At 48.5% G+C, this 23471-nt stretch overlaps 1 protein-coding gene across 12 annotated transcripts in view; it reads right to left on the bottom strand.

The window, feature by feature from the left end:
• Positions 1-23471, bottom strand: part of EXTL3 (exostosin like glycosyltransferase 3) — a 161365-nt gene that overhangs the window by 60196 nt on the left and 77698 nt on the right. For 9 of the 12 annotated variants that reach the window (XM_087773780.1, XM_087773779.1, XM_087773785.1 and 6 more), the window contains one exon: positions 5002-5096. The gene's annotated coding sequence lies outside the window, so the exon portion shown is untranslated. Of the gene's footprint in view, positions 1-1719; positions 1902-5001; positions 5097-6327; positions 6567-23471 lie in introns of those variants that run through there. The other 3 variants (XM_087773783.1, XM_087773784.1, XM_087773786.1) reach the window with 3 other exon arrangements.

A 23471-nucleotide genomic window follows, 5' to 3' on the forward strand; every position in this document is an offset into this window, starting at 1 on the left:
GCTGAGTTTCATCATCACCTGGGAAAACGTTGTTGATAAACAATTATTAAGGAAAAAAAAAAAAAGAGGCAAACAGAAATCAGTGCTTCTCCTTTGGCCTCCAAAGGATCTTCTGCACTCAAACCTGTTTTGGCCACGAGGGTTTTAGTTGGCACAGTTTGCCTGTAGGGAGTGCACAGCACCCAAAGCACCGTGCCACGGCACTCCTTCGCTGCATGCCAGTAAAACACTGTGGCTTTCCAGTCAGGGGTGGGTTTCGGTTTCAGTATCACAGGAAGAAGGGGAAAGAGTGTTTTTGCTACCGGCCACCGTGGCCACGAGACTACACCAGTACCTCCCCCTGTTCTCTGGCCCCAAGTCCAGCGGGTGTAATCCTGCCACTTTTGTGCTCTTAAACTTTCTCACCTTCCTGAACACCGTGGCCACATCCCACCTGCCTTGCAGGTTTGACTCCTGGTCGTGCAGACTTCTGGCCCACAGCTGGGGATCGTGTGGGTCAATGGTAGCCAGCTGAGGCCACCGCCGGTGGGTTACACACTGGGCAAGCGAGTCCCAGGGCCCAGGAGCATCCCCTTGCGCACTGGTGACGCGGCTCCTAACCCTGAGCTGTGCGTCTCGGAGCAGAGCCTGGCCTCGACAGCCCACAGCTGGGAAAGGATTGGGAATCCTGATGTTACACAGTTCACAGCATTTAATAACAAATAAACACCCATGAAACACATGGGAAGGGTTATTACTTCAGTGTGTATAAAGAAGACACTGAAGTGACGGGGAAGTTCACTTCCCACCTTTTGAGGGGATAATACAAACCAGCAGAGCAGAAAGAAATCCAAAACATCATTTATCAAAGCAGCAACAGAATTTTCTGTCAAAGGAGAGATTTCACAAGGATGCTTTTGGCATGGGCGGATTCATGGCAAAACAATGAAGCAACGCGAATGATATACGACCGTTCCTTTGCACAGAGTGCCGAAAAGCTTTCAGAAGCTTTATAAAATTAGAGCTGCCTATGTTTAACAGCTACAATGAAAAGGTGCGGAGGGAGCGCTTCCCCCGTGCAGTTCTCCAGAAGCAGAGCTCATGATTGTACTCAGCAGGAAACACGCTACTTGTCGAGCACTCTCGGCACCTTCCCTCCCACTGAGCTGCAGGCACAGGGGAAGCACAGCAATTTGCAGAATTGGGTCCTTGCTTTTGTTCCTCTCGCCTCTCTCCCTCCCCGCGTACTCTCCATCCTCTCTTTGACACACGCAGGTGGAAAGACTGACGATAACGCACCAATTAGGTTATTTGAAGCCTTGCTACTAGCTACTCAAAATGCAGGCGCATGAAGCAGCAGGATTCTGCTGGTGACATTTGGACCACAAATGAAGTCCCCAAGAGTAATAAACAATCAGGTAAAGAAATCTGGAAAGAAATTACCCAGCACACCTCGTCTTCTTGGCCCCCATGAGATCCATATAAAATGTGTTAATGCATCTGATTATGATCTAAATTATGTACAGAGGCTCCTGCCAAGCACTCTGTGAAGTTTCTTTATTGTTAGGTTGGAAGCTGTTTAAGAACGGTCCATGTTTCAAATTAGATTTGGGAAAAAACATTTTCCTACTTTATTGCTGGCTTAAGACACGGGTTTGCGGGAGAAGGTCGATGTGTGGTTTTTCTCTGCTGAAGAAAGAGCAGGAGAATTGGTGACAGAACAAAAGAAGAGTCAATTACCTGCCCTTGTATCTGAGCCCATAACTTGAGCTGTGCGGATTTACTGTACACAGAGATGCCACAAAATGACTGCAGTTTCAGCTGGCTTTCTCGATGCATTTTTCCCCAAAAGATGGGTATAAACACCAAGGTGTTCTCAGGCACGCGTCCCACGGACTATAAAACTCTGAAAGAAAGGGTTTCTGAAAATGAACAGTTTGATAAGAATGGCTTGCAAAACATCACATGAGACTTTCCCCATGCCTGTAAGGGCTAGCTGAGCTGTCGCTTACTCTGCCAGCAAATAACTGCGTACCTTGGAGGCAGGCAAGAAAGCTGTTTTTCTCCCCAGTATGCCGTACCAACACTGGAGCTTTTAAAAAAAAATACAGATACACACCTCCCAGGTATATATTCAATACATGCAAGTCTGGGAGAGCGCCCACAGTTTTACACGGCAGCCCTGACAACCCCACTTGTAGTTAAAACTCCAGTCCAACCCAACCAATGTTTTATCTTCTGCTGGCGCCCAACCGAGCCTTCACTGCACCGATCAGCATCTCCTTTCCACTGCATTGCTGGTTTCCCAAGTTAGAAGCAGAGCCAAGGTCACCTTGCTCAGAAGAGCTGTTTTTTAAAAGGATGGTCCCCATATATTAAAGGCCTTCCATCTATTACCTCCGCCCTTCCACACACACAGCTGTAGCAACAACTGCATAAATTTGGACTAAGCAGGGCTCTATGGAAGTGAGCTAGCACGTAATAGCTGTTATGTATTTATTTTGCTCTATACATACGTACACTTTTTTCTATATGTATAAATATATATATGCCAGATAGCTCTCTGCACCTCCTTCCTCTCAAGGTCCACAGCTCATCTTTGGTAGAGGGCTTAATACTTCATATTCATCACTATAGCGTCCAGCTTAACAGGCATTTTAAGGTATCAACCACACCCAACCCCTCTGGCATGTCAAGACAGTCATTTGATATGCACTACAACTGTCGGAGACATTTAATATTGCTCCACAGGATGACGTTAGAAGTTAAGCATTAGGAATCCACATTTAAAGGCAAGCCTTTCTTGCTCGGCGTGTGTGCTAGAGGCCACGTTCCAGCAGCTTCGCTTTCACCTCCAAACGCCTCGAGTCTTGGGCAGCAAGGAAAACAAAATGCAGAGACTAAGCCTAAATGTTGAACTGTGATGTCCCTGGCCTGTCTTTTAGCATTCGTTCCTGAAAACATCAACTAGGCAACAAGGCAATTATGCCAGTGACCAACACGCCTGCCTGCGGTGAAATTCAGCGCAGACATTAAGACCGAACTCAGGAGTTAGCAATGCAAAACTTGGCCTGAGCCAGACCTTGTTATCAGCAGATCTGCAGGAAATCAGGGATCAGAACTACCATTTCCAACCACCACGGTAATGTAGCGGTTTAAACACCAAAAAAATGCTTTAATGTATGATCACAGGCTGGATCCTAGCCAGCCAACAGCACTGCTTTAAAAGGAAGCATTTATCTCTACGCAACACTTACTAAACAACATACTAGGTGCTTGAAAATAAAGCCTTCACTAAACAACCAGATTTTAACCTGAAATTCTGCACATTGACATTCTCTTCTGCTGCAGGTAAGACCGATTCCCTTACACAGCATGCTTATTTTCTCTCTTTCTCTCTTTTTAAGAAAAAAAAGAATTTTCTCTTTCAGTTTAACTTTGAGGCAAGATGGAAGACCACAGCCTGGCCTCAAAGACGTGAGATCTTTTGAACTCAAAGTCAGCAGGCTCTCACAGGAGCTGAGCTCGAGGGCTGCTCTGGAATAAATCAAAAAGGATTTACTCTTTCACTTGAACAAGGCAGAACACCTCCCCCCCCAGATGCACAGATATGTGGGTGGGGGTGGGGAGACAGCTAAAAGTTTGGGAAAAAAAAGGCAACTTAAAAGAATGCCATTATGGCTTGATTGCCACGATCCCGTAAGCTAAACGCTATCCTGCATGGTTGGATTTCCTAGAGGAAATCACCAGCACAGTTGCTAAGTCTGCTGGAAGCAGTTCAACCCACGTCTACACGGAGCAGATGCTCCAGACACGACCCACAAGGACACAGCGCTCCTGGAGAAATCTTTTGACAGCAAGTCAAAACAGGGGCTTGAACCGGTTGTGTGTTATTAGAGACGCAGCTGTGGTTTTTTCACAGATTAGTAGAGTTCAAGGCCAAAAGGGACCTTGAGAGCACCTAGTGTGCTTCTTGCTGTATCACAGGCCATTACATTTCATCCAACTTTTCCTAAGAGCAGGAGTTAGATCTGGCAGCCAAATCCCAACTTGAATAACTGTGGCAGCTCCCAGTAACAATCCACGTGCTACTTCCACTCAAAAAACTCGGGCTGCCAGAGTAGCTTTGCGTAGGATGCAACTGCCTCGTGGTGCCCTTGCGTCCCTCTGCCAGAAAACTGTGATGAAAAAAGTGACTCCATGCTCTGGCCACTTTGCTTCATGCTTGACACTCGCTCAAGCCCAAATTCATCAGCAGTTTTGACAATACTCCAGAGTTTGGCTGAAGGAGCTCAGCGCGGGGTACAAAATCTCATCCTCTGGCTTCATTACAGGAGCGAGAGGAAAACTGGAGAAGGGGACATGTGCTGCTGGCAGCAATCTCTAGCCTCTGCAGTGAGATTGCCTGTGGTTCCCAGTCAGCCACACACCCCCACAATAGCTGTGCATCAGCAGCCCATGGACTAATCCTTACACGGTGAACCTACCTTGGTTACAAAGCATTTTGGGACAAGAATCTGCCAAATGAATGATGTGAAAGAAGAAAAATTTTCAGATCGTGCACGCAGTTTCAGAGCCCAACTCCCCCCACTGAGCTGTGTGCGGGGATTCGGATCCCAAGGCACCCAGACCATTAGCAACATTCAACAGTGCTTTTAAAATTAGGATTTAAACTGCTGAAATCAGAATATTGTGAAATGCTGCTTCTTCGCCTGCAGTTCTGCCAACTGAGTTTGGCTAAAACATTCAGCAAATAATAGATGATTAAAAAAAGAGCTGATGGCCAAAATATATGTAAGGGGCTTGATTAAGACTCCCTGGGTGACGCTGTACTGGTGCTGCCCAACTTTTACAAGCTTTCCTCATCTCACCGTTACTTAAACTTGACTACGGGGAGAAAGGAGAGCTGCTAGAAGAGCGCAGAGATGTTTTGGGAGACGGTATTAAAATACAGCAAGGGAAGAAGCAATCTAATGCCAGGCATGGAGCAGACTGACACTACAGGGCTTGTTTGTGCTTTACCTTCTGCACCTTGGCTCAGACCTCTCCGGCGTCACACATCGACTCCTTCGCTACTTTTCTTCTTTCTCCCAGCGCTGATCTCAAGAGTTCTTCTCCTGTTTAATACAAAACATAAACGAAACCACATGTACTTAAGAAACATATTACCCATCGCCTAGAGGCATCATGCAAGAGAGGCTGCCTATTAGCACACTGGCTAAAAACACTCCTTCCAGACCGTCTCCAAACAGATGAGAAATTCATAAGGCCTTCTGCCTGAATGCTGCCACGGGCTTGACAATCTGGGCCGCTGGGGAGTACTGGAGGCTGGAGGAGCTGAGGAGACAGGCACAGGATTAGGCCCGAGGCAAAGGGTACCTCCTTGGGTGCTGTGATGCCCAGAGCCATGAGGCACATCCCGGCCTCCTGCGTACTCCTCAGCACAGCAGAGACTCGCAAAGGGAGTGCAGGGCATCTGTAACGAAAAGCAAACTGGCCAAAATTCCCCAAGCAAAGTTTTGATGACCTGGACTCCTGGTCCTGAGCCTCATCCATTGCAGGAGCACCAGGAAAATGAACTCTGAGCCTCTCCGACCTGAATTTGATGCTTTGGTTTACAAGGGGAGTATTCACGCTTACAGGCACAGCCAGAAGAAAGACGTGAGAGATGCTCTTGGTTGCCAGCCCTGCCCCCGACTTGCTGAGTTACCTTCTTGGTTGCCAGCCCTGCCCCCGACTTGCTGAGTTACCTTCACGCCACCAAACCCATTACCTGAAGTCGGGGATGAGGATACTCGGCTTTGTGATAACCAGTACAATCTACAGCGGTAGAACTGCAGCGGTAAATGATCGGTGTGTGTTACAAATGCTGCTACTGCTGCCTCTCTCTAAAGGAGACAACCTGGAGAAGGGATATCTCAAATCCTTTGTGGCTAAATGGGATGAGATGTGGGTCACCACCTCTGCGCTCCATCAGCTCAAAGCCAGCTTGCAGGCGTTCCCGGCACCCTTCACAGAAAACATTTCCACTGCAACATCTGGCAACCGACAGCTCTCAACTCACATGCGTTTGACCACTTCCCACAAAAAAATAAAATAAAATAATCAACTACGCTGTTCCGTAAGGGCCAAGGTCAAAGAGGACCACTGCAAGCCACCCAGCCTGACCTGTTGCATGACACACCGCGAGCTCCACCCACCAGTCCCAGCCTCAAGCCCCATAACTCACAATGATTTTTCATCCAGCTTTTTCCCTAGCTCAAATCCTCTCTCAGACACGCTGCTGCTGCAAACAACTGTCTGATCTCAGCAGCTAAACATATAGAAAACTGAAACAAAATAAAATACCTTTTGCTAACCGAAGTCCGAGGCTTCAGGACTATCGTTCAGTGGGCGATGCCTTTGCCGTGGGTGGCATTTCCTTTTGTTTCAGAACAAAAAGCACTGCGCATCAGGGCCATCCACATCCTTCCTTCACCCTCCTACACAGCCTTTTGGACAGCCACAGCTTTGGCGGTCAGTACAAGCGGAGTGTCCCAAGCCTCCCTCTTCCCACCCCTGCTCTTACTAACGCGTTCCATACTCGCAGCCTTTCACACAGTCCCAGCTTTGCTGCTGCTCCCGGCAGGGAGCTGGTGCTGGTCCTCGGGGGCTGGCGCTGGGCTCCGGTGACAAGACCGACAGCTGCTTATAAAGGCTGCCTGCATCCTTTTCACTTTGGCTAGCAAAATGCTTCCCAAGTGCCTACATCTCTGGGCTACAAAGGAAACATATCGTGAGCGTAGCTCTTCTCTCTCTTGGCAGGCTGCAGGACGTGGCACGTTTCCATCTGCACAAGGCTACAAGATGTTTGCAGAAACGAGAACTAACAGCCACGACCCCTCTACCCCTCGCTCCTCCCCGGACTGCAAAGCTTTTTCCAGAGTTCTCCAGAAATCATGAGTGAAGATGTTACTCAACAGCCACAGCTGAGGATTTCATTTCAACATGCCCTGCAAAATACACGCTTCAATGCTCACCCACGCTACACGAACCCAGCATCTGTACACAACCCTTGCCGGCTCTCTGAGGTCTGGAAATGTTTTATCGCAAGCTTTGAATGCATACAGTTTACAAAATAAAAATCCACATTGGTTACATTTTTTTTTTCCCAAAAGTCACACATTATTCTGGGTCCCTGAAACTCCAGACACCTGAGGCAAAGGACCCAAGGAATCAGAGCATCTGGAAATGGGATGCCCAAATTCGCGTCAGCCAAACGAACCACTCTCCCGAGAGCTGAGTTTTTTTAACAGCCTAATTTTAATGTAAGCTCTGAAAAACATCAGGGTGCTCATGGGATAAATGCTACCTTATGATAAAAGCAAAGCCCCTTCTCCAATAAACACTGTATAACTTATATAATGTAAAAATTACAGCATATATTAATAACAGTGATCAGGATATAATATTAACTGCAATAATAGTACACTAGCACAGGCTCACCCGAAAAGCAAGGCAGTTTCTCTCTACTCCCCATCACAGAAGCGGTGGCAAGTAGCTGTTATGACTTCATTTTATTTTTTATTAGTTTTTACAAGCTAGCTATGCTAAAAGGTTGCACCAGTAATTTAAACTGCAGCTGTCAGCAGAAGTGAAGGATATTGTGGGATACATTTTATTCTAGCTCTTTTATTGCTTGGCTCCTTGGAGTGATTCAAGCAGCTTAAGGACTTTAGAGGTACTGTCACAACAATATCTGGCCCTTAGCAAGCTGCCATTTAAAAAAAACAACCAACCAACCAACCAAACCAAAACAAACCCAAAACCCCAGCCTTTAAAGAACTGGCTGGACCAGCAGAAGCTGTTTGAGAGTCAACAACTGCTGATTGCTACCAAATTGTCCCCTCGTGGGGATGTGCACTTTCTGCGATGTTATTCTCACTTGACAGAAGGGGAGGTGGCTCCGTAATGCGTGGTAAATGCTGATTTTTGCAGCTCTGCCAAAAGACGTGCACACACACACACATACATCATCGTGACTCTCCCCGCCATCGGTGGGAGCCAGCAGTGCTCTGGCACACATCTGCTGCGACACGGCGACGCAGGCGACATGCTGCTGCACGTCCCTCGGGCTAAAATCAAGCGTGGTAGCGTGCGACGGGCTCTCGGTGGGATGGAGTGCAACCCGGGCTCGTGAAAGGACAGACTGACAGCACACATTGTAATCAGGCGTTGAAGGAGACCTTGTGCTAATTTGTTTGTAAACAAGCCTCTCCTTTACCCTCACCCCTACGTACAAAAAACAGCTCCTCTGTAACGCGTGCTGTGATTGACACGCGGCTCACCGAGGTGCTGCTGGCACGCGCGAGGGACCCAGCAGAAGCAGGCTGGGGTGGTTGCCTCCTCCAAGCCCGGTCCCAGTCGATGGACAGGAGACACCAGATGTCCCCAAGGTATTTATTTCACTGTACCCAATGCTGCCCCATCAACCACGGGCAGGTAATGCTGCTTCCCTGCTGTGCCAGCCCCCGAAGGGGATAAGCAGAGGACTGGAGCACAATGCGGCTGGCACAGACCCAACCTAGGAAAGCTTCAAACAGTGCTGGCAAAAGGAGAAACGTTTTGAAGATTCCTGAGACGGCAGGCATCTGCTTTTTGTCCAAGCACCACTCCAGGGTTCTGCTGGACTCTACAGACGATCAAAAAGTGATTTAATTTGCATCAGCTGTTCCTTGAACTTGTACTCATGGACCAAGCCAACAGCTTCTCCCCACTAGACTGAACTGGTAGGAGATGATGGTCTTCATCTTCACCCAGCTGCCCCAAGCACCACGAGGCTGGAGGGCAGAGAACACCCCGCTGATGAGACGTCTGCTGGCTGCTTGCCTGGCAGAGGAGTTGCTTCCAGATCCAATTATGAAAACTAACCCAGAAAAAGGGAAGGGAACGTTACTTTGTGGGAGGGCGGAACTAACGGGGGCATTCCTGGTCAAAGCAATGCATTACTTTGAGCACCAGACAAATCGTATGACTGAATTCAAGTCCTGCTTCCCCACTGCTCTGTGGGATGCTGAGCTTTCCCGAGGTCCCAAAGTACTACCCACACACCAGCAAGCCATGAAATGCATGTGGACCGCCTTACCCCACCTCTCAGGGTGCTTGCAGCGAGGATCCCAAGGCTGACAAACCTCGGCTGGAAGGGCCCCCATGGCCATGCTCTTATCTGCATCGCGGATCCTGATTCAGCAGAAGGTAAAACCTAGCTGAACCTGGGTCACACCATGCTCGGGGCAGAGGCAGCCTCGTTGCCTGCAGATCTTGGTTACACCACCGAGTTGTGGCAAGAGCCCAACCGACATCGCCTGAGGCATGAGGCAGCGTTGGTGCCTCAAAAGTGCCTCTACTACAAAGGTGAGGTTTCTGCAGGAACCAATGCTCTAAAGATAATTTGGTTGACCTGCACAGACAGAAGCCTTAAAACAGTATTAACAACTCTGAGTAACTCCTGCACCAACAGCCTCAGCAACTCCACCACTGTCACCTCAGATGAAACCACCCAAACACCCATGATCCCCGGCTGAGAGGACAAAGTCACAGAATGGTTTGGGTGGGCAGGGACCTCCAAAGGCCACCCAGTCCAACCCCCTGCCATGGGCAGGGACATCTTCACCAAGACCAGGGTGCTCAGAGCCCCGTCCAACCTGGCCTTGAACGTGTCCAGGGATGGGGCATCTCCCACCGCTCTGGGCAACCTGGGCCAGGGCCTCACCGCCCTCAGCACAAACAATTTCTTCCTTCTGTCCAGTCTGAATCTCCCCTCTTTCCGTTTAAAACCATTCCCCCTTGTCCTGTCGCCGCAGGCCCCGCTAAAAAGCCTGTCCCCACCTTTCTTGTAGGCCCCCGTTAAGCACGGAGAGGCCGCAATCAGCTCTGCCCGCAGCCTCCTCCTCTCCAGGCTGAACCCCCCCAGCTCTCTCAGCCTTTCTCCCCAGCAGAGCTGCTCCAGCCTCTGACCATTTTGGTGGCCTCCTCTGGCCCCGCTCCAACAGCTCCATCTCCTTCCCGTGCTGAGGACCCCCGAGCTGGAGGCAGGGCTCCAGGGGGGTCTCCCCAGAGCGCAGCAGAGGGGCAGAATCCCCTCCCTCGCCCCGCTGCCCACGCTGCGGGGGATGCAGCCCAGGAGACGCTTGGCTTTCTGGGCCGCCGGCGCACATTGCCGGCTCGTGGCCAGCTTTCCATCCCCCGGCACCCCCAAGTCCTTCTCGGCAGGGCTGCTCTCCATCCCTCCGTCCCCCAGCCTGTGCTGATACCGGGGGTTGCCCCGACCCCGGTGCAGGACCTTGCCCTTGGCCTTGTTGAACTTCATGAGGTTCACATGGGCCCACTCATCCAGCCTGTCCAGGTCCCTCTGGATGCCATCCCTTCCTCCTAGTTTATCAGATGACAGATGATGTTCATGGTAAGTATTGGAGAATGGGTCATTCTCAGCTGCCCACTTGCTGTGGATCACTCCATGTTCCCCGTGGCACATGTGGACACCATGCTAGGAGAGCTCCACGTTTGCCAAAACAAGAGCTAAAAATGCCCCTGTGCCAGGCAACCATGCCTTAAAGTCTGTCAAGACAAGCAAAACTTACTTTGCAAAGAATGATCCTTTAAGCTGAGGGATGGCTCTTGTAGCTGGATTTTGGGATTTTTAAGTTTGGGAGCTTTTTTTTTTTTTTTAATGTATTAAAAAATTTTTTTCAGGTCACCTTTGATGCAAAGTGTTATCTAGAAGGAGGAGGCTGTCAGATGGTCTCTCAGCAAGGGAGTATCTGTTCCCTGGGCATGGGCTCAGAGCCTTGTGAACTCCCTGTGCCATCTGCATATTACATGTTTGTACTCCAAGCCCCACGGACGCTTCTTTGATGTGTTACCGTCTGGTGAGCTGGAGCTCCCAGAGGTCTCATAAGATCACAGGAATCTGGGTGGCATGACGTATTTAGTGGATAAGGACCCGTCCGTCCTTTGAAACAGAAATTTGTTGTTGCCGTCTTTTTTAAAGAACATTTACACTGCATTTTTTTCATGTTACTCCAGTCTTTCCTCCTCGGTTATTCTGCTAAGCAAACAGGGTTGCATTTGGCACAGACGGAGCAGAACGGTGCACACACTTGCAGAGACAACATTTACCGACATCTGCCGCTCACCCCACCACCAACCTTTAACTGCGTGCCTCACCGCTACCATCCACAGAAGAAAAGCAAGTGACAGATGTCTGCTGCAGAGAGCCTCAGCGAGCCTGTATGCATGTAAGTATCAAAAAGTAAAAAGGAAACTTTGCCCTAAGCAACCACACCAAGTCACCGAGCTTAGCACCAAGTGCTGGAGACAGGGGAACTCCAGCATGGAGGCTGCTGGAATACATAAGGTAGGGACTAGAGCGTGTCCAAAGAAGGGCAATGAAGTTGGTGAAGGGTCTAGAGAACAAGTCTTACAAGGAGCAGCTGGGGGAGCTGGGGGTGCTCAGCCTGGAGAAGAGGAGGCTGAGGGGAGCCCTCATCGCTCTCTGCAACTGCCTGAAAGGAGGCTGGAGCCGGGGGGGGTCGGTCTCTTCTCCCCAGGAACAAGCGATGGGACGAGAGGGAACGGCCTCAAGCTGCGCCAGGGCAGGGTTAGGTTGGATGTTAGGGAAAACTCCTTCCCCCAAAGGGCTGTCAGGCCCTGGCCCAGGCTGCCCGGGGCAGGGGTGGAGTCCCCATCCCTGGGGGGATTTAAAAGATGGGGAGATGTGGTGCTCGAGGACATGGTTTAGTGGTGGCCTTGGCAGTGCTGGGTTAACGGTTGGACTCGATGATCTTAAGGGTCTTTTCCAACCTTAACAATTCTATGATTGTATGATTAAACCCGTCCTTACGTCTCAGCAGAGATCTGTGCTATTACAGCAAGAGAAATGTTAATACGGTACCATGTAAAACATCTTGAGGCTGCAGGGTTGGAGGAAGGCAGCAAGAACATGGGCTGAGGGCAGAGTGGGGCATGGCCGGTGCAGGAGAGCAGCAATGGAGAGATGCCCAGAAAGGTTCTTCTTCTCTCCGAGGAATCCAGCCCTGCTCCGAGACACATGGTCTCCTCCTGGCCTCTCCAGCTTGCTGTTCCAACATAAATAAGGTCTACATCCTCCTGGAAATTAAAAACAGCATCTCGGATATGTACACAGAAGAGTTCTCCCCAGCAGGAAAAGGGGATGGAGAATTTCCAGCCCCAGATGCCCTGGAGCAATCCATGCTAGTGGGGGCTGGGGAAGGCCAAGAGTGAAATGCGTGGCACTAAAGGGCATCTTGCGATATTTAATTATCCAAGTCTTCTTTTCTGACCTCCTGTCTTCACTCTCCAGCTAAATTTGTCCATTTTCTTTTGCTCATCCTTGCACTGTCCACTGAAAAGCTTTTTCCTTTACCCTTCGGTCACAAAAACATCACAATCTGCTTTCATCTCACCCTTTCCTGACAATTACATCCACTTGCTTCCCTATTTTCTCTTCTTTCAAGGCTCTCATCCACGATGCTTTTTTATTTCACTCACCTGCCTGTACCATCATTATTTTTCGCATTATCAGGCATGCTATTGCGTATCTAGTATTTGTTTTCAGTATGGTTATTTAAGCTCATTCTCCTGCACTAAGGTGGACAAATATTGCAACCTGATACAGGAATATGCCTGCGGAAATCACTCCCGGAATGCAACGCTCTAACCCAATCTGAGCAGAAGGCCAAGGCGATCAAGACGTGGTGCAGCGCGAGCTCAGATCTGCAGCCCCGGTGGGCCATCCATCCACGGCAAAGGCACGGGAGGCTGCAGTCTGCTCCGCCGTGCGTACACGTGCTGGCATCTCTCCAAGGGTCTCTCCACCAAAGGTGCTGAGCTGACCACGCTTGGGATGGAGACGTTATGCAAGGGCAGGCAGAAGGCATTTCTGGCACCCCCATACCTGCGGGATCAAGTGCCATTAAGGAGATACAGAAGTCCGGCAGAAGTTTGGACAATGCAAAACATTAAATAAAGCTCTTTGATATTTAAGAGCAGAAAGTTTCCCAGGCTAATGCAGGGAACATGTCACATAAAACTGGCATAACCATCTGGGTCCATTAACTGCACTTGCTCTGTAGCATTTGCTGTCTGAATTGTTTACGCCTCGTTTGAGCACAGAGGCTACCCAGCATATTAATACTCTCAAAAAGAACATGTAAAACGGAGCTGGAAATGAAAGGCTGTTTGGGGTGCCTGTTGTTATGCCAGAGTTACAGCACAGACTGCACTGGGATAAGGCAGAAGGGGTCTATGGGGGGAAAAAAGCACAAAAGAAAACCCCAGAGAGCCCCTATCGAGCTTCCACTTTAGCAAACAAAATCATACAAACAGTGAAATTGAAACCTGTTGTTGTCGAGCAGGGAGAAAGTCAAAGATTTTATGATCCCACTGCAAGAAAGGAATTTTTAAAGGCTTGCAAAGACTAGGGATAAACTGCTGGTTTCTTCTGTAAACCCGAACAAAACCAACTGATTTCCCAGAAACAAACTGAGAAATTATCTCCCCCCCAAGAGTCAAGTCCAACCCTGCTAGCAAAGGATTAGTTTCTACTGCCTTCTCCTTACTCTTTACCTTCAAAGACTGCCAGTCCAGGTTCAGACTCACAATCCGAAGTCAAATGGGTCAGGGATGCCCTAAAAGCTACCGCCTGCCTGCTGAGTCACCGGAAGGGAAAGGGGTTTAAGCTAATCATTTACCTTACAGCTGACGAGGAGCTTGCCAACGCGCATGCAGGGCGTAGCTCCTCAGCCGAAAGGTCTGTGTGTCCTCAACCACCCCCTCCAGTAGCCACAATTTCCCTTCCACGTCCTCTTGCAGGAGACACAACTCTTGACCGTGTGCCTTTAGATGACCAAGTGACTATCGAAATCACAAACTGACAAAGATATCCTTTAAAAATCCCTAAATTCCCTTGGCAAGCTCAAGTCTTCCAATCAGCTGGTACAATGATGTATAGGGGGCTTGGCATAAGGCAAGAAGGAATGCACAAGGATGCCCAATGCAGAAATGAGGGTGGATAAGGAAAACGGGACACTTACTCTGGCACTGTACTCCTATCATTCATCAACAAGGAGTGACAAGACAGGAGACAGTATCAGAAATTACTGGGGGGGGGGGGGGGGGGGGGAGAAGGATTTTGTCCTTAGCTAACTCAGAAAAAGCTTTCATAAAGAAGCCACTTTGCACATGCTGCTCAGGCTCAAGACAACCTTTAAGGAAAAAAATCTAGACCTTCAAATTAAGGTCCTCTGTGGCTGGCTTGTCCCTCTTTACCTGAAGTCATAGCCCACTGCTGGGGATATTACAGATCCTTTTCACGTTAGACCAGTTGGGTGGCACAAGGAATTACCATGCAAGTGGAGGGATGCTCAGCAGGGGCAAATTGCTGCTTCGAAGAGCAAGAGGCACGTTAAGTCTGTCTCAGCACAGAAGTCCTTCCCTCTTCCACGGGCAGATAAAGCACACAGAAGTAGCAACACTTCCCTTTTACAAAATTAGTCCTAAGCTTCCAGTCCACCACAGAAATTAATTTGAAAGAAAGCTGACCAGACAAGAACTTCCAGCATTTTACTGGGCAAAACCACCCTTTGTTTCACTATGGCGTTTTGCTTTTACAGCAAAAATGGTCCTATGGGATTTAGCCTTCAAGAAAGGGAATGGAAACTCCCTTTGTTCAACACTACCAAACTGGCGTCACCATGCAGAACTGTCCCAGCATGAGGTGTTCAAAAACCGCCTCCTGACACGGTCTCAATTTTGCGACAGACGCTGGACTGATACTACCATAGCTTAGTTTATGACCATGCCATGGGTCTTCTGCACAGGCAGAAGAGCCTAACCCTCTCTGTATCTCAGCAGTCCCATAGGTAAAGCAAAAGTAACTGGTTATGAGTCTCCCAGTGAACCCAGTCACCTGCTTTTAGTTCAAGTACAACTTCCAAAGAGGCATCAAGGCTTGATCCGAAGAGACAGCGAATCCATCCCGTTCTGGTAATTTGCTCCGATGATTAACTGCAGCCCGTGCCTACCTTCTAAGGTCACCTTCCAAAGAGCTGGTACTTCTCACAGTCCTCTCCGACAGACTCGGTAGCATCCAGAACCCTCTCCCCACACAAGGGACTCGTGTTTCGATCTGCCTCTTGACTCAACAAACACAGTGGGAGATTTTTTTAAAAAGTTGAACTCTAGATATTTTCTCCCCACTGCAAATACTGCCCTGCTGCTCCTTGAAAGAAGGCTGTAGCGAGGTGGGGGTCAGTCTCTTCTCCCCAGGAACAAGCGATGGGACGAGAGGGAACGGCCTCAAGCTGCGCCAGGGCAGGGTTAGGTTGGATGTTAGGAAAAACTTCTTCCCCCAAAGGGCTGTCAGGCCCTGGCCCAGGCTGCCCAGGGCAGGGGCTGAGTCCCCATCCCTGGGGGGATTTAAAAGCCGGGGAGATGTGGTGCTGAGGGACATGGTTTAGTGGTGGGCTTGGCAGTGCTGGGTTAACGGTTGGACTCGATGATCTTAAAGGTCTTTTCCAACCTAAACGCTTCTATGATTCTGCATGTTCTCTAGCTTTTCCCATGTCTATTTTAAAACACAGATATCAGAGCTAAATAAGCTATTCCACCAGTATTTTCATAAATGCAATTTTTGGAAGTAAAAACATCCTTTGTTCAAATTCCACAGTTCACATGTCCATAGATGGCATTAAACACTTCTTACTACACTATAGCTCTGGGAATTCAAGTAGACTTGGCTGCTCATACAACCACAAGTACCTTTTCACAGTGATTGTTTGCCCAGGGCAGAGCCGTCTTCCTCAGGTACGGCCCACGCTGCTTGCACCTCCACATGCAACTTCGTCGGGGGTCATTTCACAGACGATTTGTGGGACTGCCATTTACAAGTCATCTGGATTACTCCAAGTCATTTCTCATATTCTCGTAATGATTTATTACTCCATCAGTTTAGTGAAGTCCACAGATTTTCTCAGCAGCGACTCTATACTTGATGAAAACCACAGGAACAGCTATTCCTAAGAACTCCCATGATCACATTTACAGTGCTACAGCTTTATCACAGACTTTACATGACTTATTTCCTACACTGATGAAAAAAGAGCAGAGACATGGGCTTACACTATCTTCATTACAGCTTTGACGCTGTCTAGTCACACAAAACTGAACTCGTTCAGAGCAGCGTTTTACCATGAGCTCACAGAGAACCCACTCCTACCTATAAGCACAAGATATTATACTCAATTTCTTTACACTATGGACAGGAGAAAATTGATTAAGCAGGAGAAGTCATCCTTAAGAAATAAATCTGCTTATCTATCAAATCAAAGTGACTTGAAAAACTGGCAAATCTAAGTATTTGTCCAGGAGTAGAGACGAATACATCTTCAACAACTCTCACACTTTTCCCCAGCACTCCTGCAGGCCTTTGTCCCCACAGGAATGATGCTTGGTGCTACCACCAATGATGCTTGATTCTCTAACTTTAACATGCGCCAAAGCTTTCTTAAAAGGTCATTAAAGTCCAGAACCTCTTCAGGCAACTTTGATTCCACCTACTCCGAGTGCTGCATTTTGACGTAGGCTCCATCTTCAGGTCAAGTAGGTTGCTTGCTGGTTTGTTTTGTTACAGAAGAATATCTCATGCACTTACTAATTCCTGCCGGGCAAATTGAGCAGAGACGAGATGTCTGTTCATCTCTGCCATCCTGTGATTAAAACTTAAAGACAGGCACAAAACACTCTGTAATGCCTCACCTTATTTCTTTTGGTCACAACCACCTCCACCAGGAAAGAAGGACCATTACCCTCGCTGTCCTCCGTGACACTCCAAGCCAAGAAGCCAACGCAGCAGCCCAAGCTGCAGGAGTACAGAGCAGCCACGGGGCTTCCTGGAAAACTCCAGACTATTTTACTGGGGAGAAAAGACCGACCCCCCCCGGCTCCAGCCTCCTTTCAGGCCGTTGCAGAGAGCGATGAGGGCTCCCCTCAGCCTCCTCTTCTCCAGGCTGAGCACCCCCAGCTCCCCCAGCCGCTCCTCCCCAGCCTTGGGCTCCAGCCCCTGCCCCAGCCTCGCTGCCCTGCTCAGGCCACGCTCCAGCCCCTCCATGGCCGCCTTGGGGTGAGGGGCCCAGCGCTGAGCACAGCATTCGAGGGGCGGCCTCCCCAGTGCCCAGCACAGGGGGACGATCCCTGCCCTGCTCCTGCTGGCCACACCATTCCTGACACAAGCCAGGATGCCACTGGCCCTCTTGGCCACCTGGGCACACTGCTGGCTCATGTTCAGCGGCTGTCGACCAGCACCCCCAGGCCCTTTCCCGCCGGGCAGCTCCCAGCCGCTCCTCCCCACGCCTGCAGCGGTGCCTGGGGTTGCTGTGCCCCCAGTGCAGGACCCGGCCCTGAGCCTTGCTGACCCTCACCCAGTGGCCTGGGCCCATCGACCCAGCCTGGCCAGGGCCCTCTGCAGAGCCTCCCTGCCCTCCAGCAGATCAACGCTCCCGCCCAGCTTGGTGTCCTCTGCAAACTGATGTATCAATGTGACTTGCAGAGCCTGATCCAAGATCTCCCTTGGGGCGTTTCTGCTCCACTGGATCTCCATTTCTACAGGATCACAGCCATTTGCCTGTCTGCCTCCTGCAGGCACTGCCTGCCTGCAGGGTAGAGGTGGGTGCTGGAGCATCTTTATCCCACGCTCTGCATCTCACTGATGCTGTGCCGAACACTTCAGGGTGTGAAACACTGCCCTCAGCACACTTCCAGCCTAGATTCTTACAGAAATAAGATTTGTACAAGTGTGTTTTCTTATACCTCTTCTAAAATCTTCTGAACCCAGATCTGGCCCAGGATGAAGCTCTTAAGACATTAAGATTGCCCCTCCATAAGGGCACGAGCCTCAGAGGCAGGGAGGGACCAGGACCAGCAGCTTCTGCTGATGTGGGGATGCCTCAGACCTCAATATATCTATATGAGTAGGTGTATTTTACCATCTTCACCAACATACAGCCGTATGTAGATACGTATTTTCACGTACAGGCAAACACACAGAGGACAGGTCCCACTGAACCCCATTAACCCTGCAAAACTAGATCCAGGGTCTCCAAAAACATACACTGCTCTGAAAATGGTATTTCTGAAGAGACTGTTTCCAGCAGCTTCCCCAAAATCACACACTCTGTGGCAACAGCAAGGAGAGGATCCAACTCGAGGGCGGTATTCAGCGATGCTTAAGCAACACAGCTTTTCTCCCTCCTCCTCCAGTTCCCTGCCCCTATTCCCCCACACGTTTCCAAATTGGCCCAAATTTGGTGGATTTTTATGGGAACTGCAAAAGAGACATCTGCCAAACATCAAATCATTGCTCCTAAGTGCAGGGGCACGGTAACTTTAAATGGTCACCGTGCCTTTATTTTTATTTTTTTTAATTGTAAGAAAGTGTGTATTTTCTCTCTCATTCTCCAAAACAGCTGAACGGTTTTCACTAGAGTCTTCCCAAAAAGCATATCTCCTAGCAGATAATTAACTGGAAAGCTCTAGCTGAAATAAAGTGACAAAACATGAGCAACCAAATACAGGATTTTCAAACACAGAATGTCTGGCAAACTTTTAATAATGGGTGTTAGCATCAGCCCCAGCTGCACTGAAAAGTGAAAAATCTGGTTGAACTGCAGATAAGGTTTTTACACCACCAAACACCAGGTGCCTGAGTTAACTAGCTGGTCTCTCTCGGATCTCTCTAAAGTAGGAGAAGAAGAAAGAGAGGAGGAGGTACGTTCCTCCCAAGGGCAGTCCAGGCCACCTTTGCCAGGCGCTGGCTCAGAAATTCCTCCTCGCTCTCCGCCGCTCACCTGGATCAGCAACGTGTGCGGGGGCTGCAAGCCGGAGCCCTCACCTCCCTCCAGAACCTAAAGTCAACCTCCAGCTTCAAACATCCCTTGTGGCAAACTAAGGCATAATAAAAGCACAACCCCTCTATCGCTGTAACTTAACTCTGTTCAAAACATAATAATCAGACCTTAAGTTACATGTACTCCAAGTATTTTTATAAGATCTGTTACAGGAAAGATGTTAGCAGGGAAAAGCTTAGGAATGCCACCGTTCACCTCTCCCAGATAAAAACCCGCATCAGTCCCCTCTCAGGGCTCTTTACCCACCTTTCTCTGCCGTTTTGTTTTGCTGCATTACCCAATTTAGGCTGCATGCTCCTTTGGAAAAAGACCAATGCTTTATTCATCCATAAAAGGTACTCACACACTAATGCTGCTTTGCAAACGAAAACATCGATTTTAGCCGTGAAGGCACCAGTTTTACACAGGCATCCTAACAAGCGCATTTTAAGCAAAATTCTCTTTAAACGTCCTTCTGTTCACACACGGGCCACCAGCAGGATTTCTGAGCAGGCCAAAGATGAATGCGTGTTGTGATACACAATTAACATTTCCATAATCAGGATTTCACGTTACTCAAAAGCAATTTGGTGGTGATTTGGTGGGGTTTTTTGTTGTTTTTTTTGGTTTGGTTTTTTTTTAAAGTCTCCAGCAATCCCTGAAGGAAGTACTGCTTGGGATGAAGGAGAAGGTGGGCAGCTGCAGCCCTTGCAGGTCAAACACTGCCAGACACCTTGCTGCTTTGCACCATCCCTTGCCCAATTCTGCTTCTCCGTATCCAAGCTGCAAAAAAATGCCGTATCTCAGAAATCAGATGGCATCGTAACCGAGCCCACCAAGAATAACGAGGAATCAGAAGTGAATGAGATCTTTGCAGGATGCCAATATAATCTGACACTGCCGGTCTTTTCGGCTCATTACTTTTGGCAGCACGGGCTCCCCATGAGGTCCCATGAAGCACGAATGACTTAATCAAGGGACCGCCCTGAGGGTGAGGGAGACGCACAGGCTCTGTCAGGCTCGTGAATAACAGCATCAAATGAAAGCCTGGGAAATCAGTGTCGCCCTATGGAAAATTGACGGTATCAGCTGGTAAATTCTTAAGCTGTTAAGTGGTGCCTTACTCCTGCCCCTGTACCACAAATTCATTTGCGCTGAGCAAAGCTGGCGATGCAATGAATGCTAAAAAGCCAAAATCGGGGAACAGAAGCTGGTTTCCAGAAGTCTGCAGAAAACCGATGAATGCATTTGGATAGTGCCACGCTCTCGGTGTACCTTGCTCTTAAACCTTGCAGCTCCCAATGAGACGACAACGAAGTGGCAGGAGTAAATAGATGATCAGGTTGAAGCACTGCCAGCCCACGGCCAACACTCGATCCTTGTCAGCTACCCTTCCACAGCAAGCTAGGAGTAAGGATGCACACGTACAGGGACGCTTGATTTTCAAAGTTATAAGTACATCCTTCGAGTACATCTCATTTTCAAGCAAAACCAGACACCAACTTTACGGCCACTGAGCTACTTGTGCATAGCAAGTGCTGCAAAATCTGCAGTGACTTCAAATTCTTTAATATTAACACATTCTCCTTATTAATCTTCCCCAAATGATCCATACTGGAAATTTATGTATGACCCTGTATTAAAACCCACAGTAACTATCTCTCTGAACATGCCATGGAGCTTAAATACATGAAAGTAGAGTGCCTTAAGAGGCTGATGAGAATCATTTTCTAGTACGTTGGAAAGGACAAACTGTTTTTATGAGTGTGTGTTTTATAGTCTGTTTTTTCAAATTAAAACTAAAATAGTTCCCAGATGGAAGCTGTATCATTCCAACTCCAACCTAAAGAATCCTTAAAAAAAAAAAAAACCAAAAAAACAAGAAACAAAAAAAAAAAAACAGGCAAAACTTCAGAAAATTTGACTCCACGGAAAGGTTGACCGCGTCTTGCGTCGCTCAGAGAGGACTCAGAGGCACAGCAAAAAAAGCCTTGAGATTTTTTTGATCGAAGATTCAAATAATAAGGAAATAGTTTCAAAACGGTGGCAGCAAAGTTTGTCCTTAATTCTACAATGTGTGCATCAGACTGTGGAAAATTTCTTTACAAAGCTCCAGGCATCCACACAGGCAGCTGGAGTGGGAAAAGGATTCCTTTGCCCACAGTCTGCTTATCCACTGCCTGTAAGTAGCTTTCCTTCTGCAAATTGATATTTTTCATGTTTTTAAGTGTCCCATATAGCTATAACATGGCGCTAATACTCTTTCCAACTCACAGCACCTTAACAAGAAGCAACCTCTAAAGCTTGAATTTAGCTTTTAATTGGTATCCCCAGTGTCTAATACAGACAATGGTCCAGCTCATCCCTTATTCTGAAGCTGGAGAGGTGATGAAGAGCTCTGCATTTTTGCCAAGCAAACTAATACTTGCAAAAGGCAGAGACCAGGAGAAGATAGAGGAGATGAAAGGAGGATCCTTGAATTTGTATTCCAAAAAAATTCAGGTATTGCAGAGACGTCATATATTCATAATTTGGTAAGGACAAAGGTGGAAATGGCTTGATCTACAGGACCACAGGGATGGCAAGAGCAGGTCACTTGGCAATTTCCAGCTCTGAAGTCCCTGGCTGCTACAGGATAGGAGGGAAATGATAAACGCCGGCTCTTCCACTCTTCCTTAAGTATTCACTACTGTGTCCACGCAGGATACTGCTCTAAACAGACATTTGGCCCAACCAAGTAGTACACGTCTTTTCTTTCAAATGAAGCTCTGAACAGCCTGCTGCCTACTTACTCTTCAAATAAATCAGGCTTCAAGGAGCAAAATCATTACCATGGTGGATAAAATGCACGGAGGGAACAACTGTCGTGCCCCACACACAGCTCAGTGTTTGGTCTTACTCTGGCCCAGGCAGGGCTACCACGTACCTCTCCCGAACACCTCCTGGGTGTCCTGCCCGGCTCCTGGGCAAGAGGCCATGCCCATCCATTGAACTCAAGAGCAGCCCAGCACTCCTCGGCGTGTCGCCCTGTAGCCCTCTGCCAGAGCGAGTTCCCTACGGATCACCAGGGAATGGAGCAGAAACAAATACGTGTGCTTTGAAAGAAATGCTTGGAAGGAACTGAAAGCAGATCCTCGATTCCTCCCCTTTACTCAGGCATCCCCGGACACCTCTCCATTTCTTCCCCATGCCCCCCATCTCCTACCTGTTAATGCTGTCCTTACTCCGATTTCTGGCTCCTACCCCAACCCTCTTGCTTCCCTCATCCATTATCCAGCATCCCTCCTTTCTTTCCCACGTCCTCTTGCCAACACCAAGTTCCAACCTACGTTACAATTTCTGCCGGGCACGGAGATCCTGTTACAGCAGATTACATTGCCTGTGCTTTGCACTTTAGAGAGGATTAAGTTATGCCACAGCTCATCCAAGCTCATGACACTGTCAGTAACTGTTAAGAAAGCTTTCACTCTGCCTGATGAAGGCAAAAACCGTTTTGGCCATAGTGGAGAGGTGGGAGGGAAGAGAACAGCTTTGGTTGTAAGAGGATCTCGTAACTGGGTAGAAATTGTGCTGTCAACACGAGCAAGATGCACCACGCTGGCAGAAGTTATCCCTTCTCTAAACAGTTTTAGGCAGTGCAGTCAGGAGTGGAAACACCGGCTTATTCCACACTTGTTCCCTCCTAAAATTAATTTTCCAACCGCTCATCCATAGTTTATCTTCCTGGTGGCCACATCTTCCCTGTACTCACAGTTCTCATTCTAAAATGATTAAAAATGCTTCTTTCAAGCAGACAAAAAGCGCAATATTAATCCCAGGGCCAAACCCCCGAGCAGGCAATCAGAACCCCCGCCATGGTTGCAAGCTTTGCAGCAGACCCCTGCAGGTGCTTCCCTCCCTGCGCTGCATTTGGGCAGCTCTTGCCTTGATTCAGGACAACGGGGGGTAAGCGATGCTTTCCCTTTTCCAAAAAGCACTTTGGGATCTAAGCCAGAGCAGTCCTGCTGGAGAAGCCCCACCTCGGTCGGAGCAGGGAGCTCTCTCTGGAGCCGGGATTAAACACAAGATATCTTCAAGCAGGGATCTTACCCCTCTCCATATCACCAAACCCACTCTTCATTAAAAGCAGCATTGAACGGGCTCTTTAAACACCAACCTCACGTGAGGCTCCGCCAGCAACTACAACAGAAAGCGCAGGTTTCCATATTAATTTCTGCTCGCTGAAAACCCTAGGACACGGCAAGACCAGAATAATAATACCAATTACAGATATTTAATGCAGTAATTTCAGAGCCAATTAACATAATGAACCTTCGCCTCTTTCAGATACGTAATCTCAGAACAATCAAGCTAAAGGTGATCAGGCTGAAGCACATAATAAGAATGCTGAACACTGATTACATGAACGGAACTGGGAAAGATTTTTACACAGTCCTTCCTCAAAAAACTATCGCCCAACCTCCCTCTGCCTCCACACACACACAAAAGGAGGATCCACGGTATTTATTATCTAGATTTTGATAGCTCGCAGAGGGAATAGCACTGGAAGCT

This window comes from Nipponia nippon, unplaced genomic scaffold (assembly GCF_047370975.1).
Source record: "Nipponia nippon isolate SJK-2023a ecotype South Korea unplaced genomic scaffold, ASM4737097v1 scaffold_4, whole genome shotgun sequence".
Lineage (NCBI taxonomy): Eukaryota > Metazoa > Chordata > Aves > Pelecaniformes > Threskiornithidae > Nipponia > Nipponia nippon.